General features: G+C 42.8%; 1 pseudogene; it reads left to right on the plus strand.

Moving 5' to 3' along the window:
* Positions 1–270: 270 nt before the first annotated feature.
* Positions 271–1,748, plus strand: LOC102491880 (F-box-like/WD repeat-containing protein TBL1XR1 pseudogene; annotated as a pseudogene).
* The last annotated feature ends 4,641 nt before the right edge of the window (positions 1,749–6,389 follow it).

Consider the following 6,389-nt stretch of genomic DNA (forward strand, 5'->3'; position numbering starts at 1 on the left):
TTAAAAAAAAAAAAAAAAAGATATTCCGGCCCCGCCCGCCTGCCCGCTCGGGCCCTCCGCAGGGCAGACTGCTCTCCTCCGGGTTATTTCAGGGGTGGCGGCGTGGAGGTGGCGGCGAGGAGGGAGTTTCCTCGAGCTTGTTCCCAGGAGGGAGCCGGCGTCCCCCGCAGCGACAGCAGTTTTGCGGGCGTAAGTTGAGGCCACCCCATGAATGCGCTGCCAGTGGGTCATCTCCTGTGTTGTGACCTGATGGTTTAAGTGGGAATAAAGATGGGTATAAGCAGGGATGAGGTCAACTCCTTGGTATGTAGATACCACTCCGCCTTCACCTCTGGCACAGAGAGCCACATCAGCCGGTCCAACACCCACGGTGCCCTTGTCCCGCCCGCTGCATTGATCTCCGTCATCCAGAACCCTCTACGGTACGTAGAGGCAGAAGTCAGCATGAACGAGGATGGCACCTTGATGGACGGTCGGCCGGTAGAGTCTCTGTCCCTGATCCATGCCTGACGTCGTGCAGACCCGACAGCAAGCTTACCGGGACAAGCTGGCACAGCAGGCCACTGCGCCACCCAGCAAGGGTCTGCGAAGAATGGAGAAAACACAGCCAATGGGGAGGAGAAAGGCGCACAGCAGAGCAAATAATCATTCTGATATGATGGAGGTGGGCGGGGATGTTGAAATCCCTCCCAGTAAGGCAGTGGTGTTACGGCCGTGAATCTGCAGTTTTTATCTGTGCCTGGAACCCCGTTAGTGATCTCCTGGCTTCGGGGTCTGGCAACTCAACAGCAAGAATATGGAACCTCAGTGAGAACAGCACTTGCAGCTCTACACAGTGCTCAGACACTGACCGAGGAGGGGGGCAGGATGTTCCCAGCAGCAAGGACGTCACCACTCTAGACAGGAACAGAAAAGATACGCTTCTAGCAACGGTTCGTATGATGGATTTGCCAGAATATGGACCAAAAACAGTAACCTTGCTAGCACCTTAGGGCAACGCAAAGGCCCTATATTTGCATTAAAGTGGAATAAGAAAGGAAATGTCATCCTCAGTGCTGGAGTAGATAAGACCACAATTATTTGGGACGCACACACTGGTGAAGCCAAGCAGTCGTTCCCTTTTCATTCAGCGCCAGCACTAGACGTCGCCTGGCAGAGCAACACCGCCTTCGTCTCTTGCAGCACGGACATGTGCATCCATGCCTGCAAGCCGGACAGGACAGGCCCGTGGAAACATTCCAAGGACGCACGAATGAAGTAAACGCCATCAAGTGGGACCCCACTGGCAACCTCCTGGCTTCCTGTTCTGACGATATGACTTTGAAGATATGGAGTATGAAGCAAGATACTTGTGTCCATGATTTGCAAGCACATAACAGAGAAATCTACACGATCAAATGGAGCCCAACAGGGCCGGGGACAAGTAACCCCAATGCCAACCTTATGCTAGCAAGTGCATCCTTGGATTCTACCATTAGGCTATTATGGGACGTAGACCGAGGGATTTGTATTCACACTTTGACGAAACACCAAGAGCCTGTGTACAGTGTAGCTTTCAGTCCTGACGGCAGGTACCTGGCAAGTGGCTCTTTTGACAAATGTGTGCACACCTGGAACACACAGGTGCTCTAGTTTGCAGCTATAGGGGAACAGGTGGAATCTTTGAGGTTTGCTGGAATGCAGCAGGAGACAAAGTTGGAACCAGGGCATCCGATGGTTCAGTTTGTGTATTAGACCTTCAAAAATAGCACTACTGGGGACCAGCAGTTGGCGTAATGGCTATGTCGCTGGACTCCCGTGTAGTCGACCGTGGTTCGCATCTCAGACCTGGTGGCTTAAAACACACCAGGCGTGTGTTCGTGCGTGCCCAAGATCCTGAGAGGAGAATGGAGAAGGGATTGCGGCATGGCCATCCCCCCTGGGGGGTGATTTCTCGTTTTCTGTCTCTCTGTATTTCTCATTTTCTGTCTCTCTGTCTCTCTCCGTCTTTCTGGCGAGCACACATGCCCTGTAGCAAAAACCTCTCAAAAAAATAAATAAAAATTAAAAAATAAAAAATGAAAAAAAAAAGCTCTGCTAGTTGGAAGCCATGGACCCACGATGAATGTGTACATAGCCAAGTGACTGTCCCGACCATGTGTTGCTGCAGTCCCACTTGAACCATGGCCAGTCCACTACAGCCAATCTAAGAGGTGTATACATACAGCATATATAAACAAAGCCGCACCCTGGAGATGACAGAGTTTTGTCACAGCTTGTGAATTCTGTTCACCAAGTGCTGGAATCTAATCTGTTGTGCCCCTAAAATAGCATTTAGAAGTTTTGCATATAAAAGCGGAAGAGAGAGAGGAGTACACATTACAAAAGCAGACCATTCATGTACCAGTTTTCGGATACTAATGACAGCCTTGTCCTTCCCCTCAATCAGCAGACACCACGAATTATGTTCCTTTTCCCTTCGGCAGTGAGCAGCTTGGATGTACAGAGAAAATGGACTCACGAAGCTCGCAGCAGCAATATGTTCTTGCTTTTACATTTTGTTTTTGGTTTAGTTATGGGTGCATGAAGTAAGGGAGTGAATCAGTTTCTTGTTTATGTTTTTTTTCACCTTTTAAACAACAAAAAATATTCTTAAAATGTTTTAAATGCATTCTTTTGAAGAGATAGACGTTTGGTACATTTTATGGCTCCCAGAGCATATATTCACCTGGTACATGTTCTGGAAGGGGGAGCTGGAAATTAAATGAAAACATATGGCTTTGGTCATGTCAATCTGTAAGACACATCAATAAAAGGGTATTATGTTCTGGGGAACCAGCAGTTATAATGGCTATGTTGCTGGACTCCCACGTAGTCGACCGCGATTCACATCCCGGACCCGGTGGCTTAAAATTCACGCCGAGTGCGTGTGAGTGCGTGCCCAAGATCCCGAGAGGAGAATGGAGGAGAAGGGATTGCGGTGTGTCTCTCTCTGTCTGTCTGGCGAGTGCATGCACCCTATAGCAAAAACCTCTCAAAAAAAAAAAAATACAATCTTGGTTATGAAAATCCCATCAATAAAGAAATGAAAATACATGTAAGTAAGGAATAATTATTTGATTTCAACTGTAAATTGTGGAAATGGTCAAAGCCAAAATGAACTACTTTCTGGTAATTGTGAGTCAATTCTCTTTAAGGAAAAGCAAATATGTGAATAAAATGTAGCAGCTAAAAGATTACCTGTAACATGCAGTATTGCTTTATAAACTGGGTGTGTCATCTTGTTTGTGGAATGACTATTTAAGATAAATTTGAGTTGTATACTCTAGCGTGTTGGTAAGAATGGAAAATACCCAAGTCAAGTTTTACATCTCTTTTATGAATCCATCTCTAAGGCTCCTCAGCTACTTTCATACACATTCAGTTGCTAAATTTTCTTACTAAAGATAACTCGTTTTGTCATTCAAAGTAAATTATTTAATTTAAAAAAAACCATTGCTCGCACATCACCCTTGATTCTAGTACTAATCAATTTAGAAAAATAAATTAACATTCTTGATGTAAAAATACTGGCAAGTACTTCTAATTTTTACCTATGCCTCTTCCACATTATGATAAAATACTTTTACTTTCATTCATTCAATCAACACATATTTACTGAGTCCCTTCCATATGCCTGCTATCATGAACTGAGAAAAGATCCTTGCCCCGGTAAACCCGGGAAACTCTAGCTTATAGAGTGAATCAATAAAGAATTAAAGTAATATGTGCGTACATTGAATCATGAGCGATGAGATGATATGTACCACAGGAGAAAGAAAACGTGGAGCAGGAAAGGGGAGCTGGGAGCTAAAGTGGTAAATGATGAAAATCACAATTTTAAATGAAGAGATTGCTGTAGGTTTTATTTCCCATGATGTAAATATTCACAGTATGGTCAATTTTAAGTAACAAAAGGCTTGGAAAATGGCTTGTAAAAGTCTTGAATATTTGAGGCCAGCAGGTAGCATGGTTGTTAGGGCACTAGACTCCCACATGGCCAACTATGGTTCAAATCCTGACCTGTCAGCTTGCTCTCTCATTTTCCCTCTGTCTCTTTAGCAAATAACAATAATAACAACAATAATAACTAAAATTAAATATGTAATTTTTTTAAGTCTTAACTATTTAACAATAGGCTCTCGATTCTGAGATGGTTACTGAACTTCAGCTGTGAAATATTGCCTTCAGGGACTAAAAATGAAGACTTTCTGCTGAGAATTATCCCTCCAGATTCATTTCTAGATTGGTAGGGCAACCTCTGTCTCCTCCTCTCTATCTCTCTCTGTCTTTCTGTGTTTCCCTGTGTCTCTCTTTTTATTTTTTTAAGAGTATTCTCTGGGCTCTCAAGCCCCTTCTTTAACTTGCTAATTCGTGCCTTTCTCTCTCCCTTCTAGGAGAGGCACAAACCAAGGCCCGTTCTGAGATGCTACTGAACTTCAGCTGTGAAATACTGCTTTTCCATGGCACACATGCACGCCTTGCGGTTTTCATTTTTTGCCTTTTAAAAATAAAATATAAAATTAGTTTATCGTCTTTTTTCTTTTTAAAATTTTTTATACTTTTTTCTTCTTTCCTCTTCTTCTCTTTTCCTTTTTCTTCTAACTTCATCCCTTGGCAGCTCAGTATCCACAAACTCAGTGGTCTAGGCAGGTCTAAGTGAACAGTATCCAAACATCTGATTACTATTAGGGTCAGAATATTCCTCAATTCCCACTGAATCTGATGCACAAAAAGTGAAAAATGGAACAGAAGAGAGATTGCAGATCACTTCCTCCAGCACACCTATGAATGCTCAGATTGAATATCAAGAACTAAGAAGAAATGCACAACCCTTCTGATGACCAGAAATCACTGCAGGCGCACAAGAAATATGAGAAAGCAAGAAAATACCTCTCCTCCAAGGGAAAAGAATAACTCCTCTTCATCCACAGACACTACAATGTAACTCATGGAAATGTCAGATAAAGAATTTAGACTGTTGGGACCAGTAGTTAGCATAATGGCTATGTCGCTGAACTCCCATGTAGCCGACCGCAGTTCGCGTCCCAGACCCGGTGGCTTAAACTCACTCCAGGCGCATGTGCATGCATGCTCAAGATCCCAAGAGGAGAATCGAGGAGAAGGGATTGCGGTGTGGCCATCCCCCCTGGGGGGTGATTTCTCGGTTTCTACCTCTCCATTTCTCTCTGTCTTTCTGGTGAGCGCACACGTCCTATAGCAAAAAAACCTCTCCAAAAAAGAAAAAAAGAATTTAGAATATTCATAGTGACAAAGCTAACAGAGATGCAAGACAAGGGAGACAATGAACTCCAGAAGATGCAGGAGAAAAGAGCTGATGATTTCCAGGAGGTGAAGAAGTTCTTGCATGATCTGAAAGAGGAAATACATATCATAAAAAAAAAATCAAACAGAGCTATTAGAGATGAAGGCTGTAATACAGGAAATCAAAACCTCCCTTGAAAGTATTAAAAGTAGACTAGATCATACAGAGGATCAAATCTCAGATATAGAAGATAGAATCACTGGCCTAGAAAAATCCACCATGAAGATTGAGAAAATAGCCCCCCAAAATGAGAATAAAATGTGAGAAATATTAGATATCATTAAACCTCCAAACATCTGGATAATTGGTATTCCAGAAGGTGAAGAGACTAATAAGGGCATTGATAATCTATTCCATAAAATCCTGGAAGAAAACTTTCCAAACCTAGAGAGGCACTCAATGATCCAGTCCCAAGAAATACAAAGGACCCCAAATAGAATCAACCCAAGATCTTCTCCAAAACACATTATAGCCAGAGTGACCAAAAGCACAAAGACATGATACTGCAATTGGCAAGAGAAAAACATCAAATTACCTGCAAAGGATATCCCATCAGAATAACAGCTGACTTCTCATCAGAAACAATGTGAGCAAGGAAAGAATGAAAAAATATATTCAAAGTGTTAAGGGAAAAACAATTTCAACCAAGAATACTGTATCCAGCAAGACTATCCTTCACATGGGAAGAAAAGTCAAAGACATTTTCAAGATAAACAAAACCTGAAAGAATTTACCAACACCAGACCAGCTCTTCAAAAAATCTTCAAGGGAATGCTATACCAGGAAAACTAAATACGGAGACACAGAAATAAGAATTCAAAAACGGGAGCAGCAGGTGGCATGGTGGTTAAGGCGCTGGACACTCCCACATGGCTGACCATGGTTCGAGTCCTGGACCTGGCAGCTTGCTTTCTCACTTTCCCTCTCTCTCTCTCTCTTTTTCTGTGTGTGTGTGTGTGGGGGGGTCAAATTAAAATAAAATGAATTAATAACTAAAATTAAATTAAAATAATTCCTAAAAAAAAAAAAAAAAAACGTTAAAAAA

The sequence above is a fragment of the Tupaia chinensis genome, unplaced genomic scaffold, assembly GCF_000334495.1.
Source record: "Tupaia chinensis unplaced genomic scaffold, TupChi_1.0 Scaffold000410_1, whole genome shotgun sequence".
NCBI lineage: Eukaryota > Metazoa > Chordata > Mammalia > Scandentia > Tupaiidae > Tupaia > Tupaia belangeri.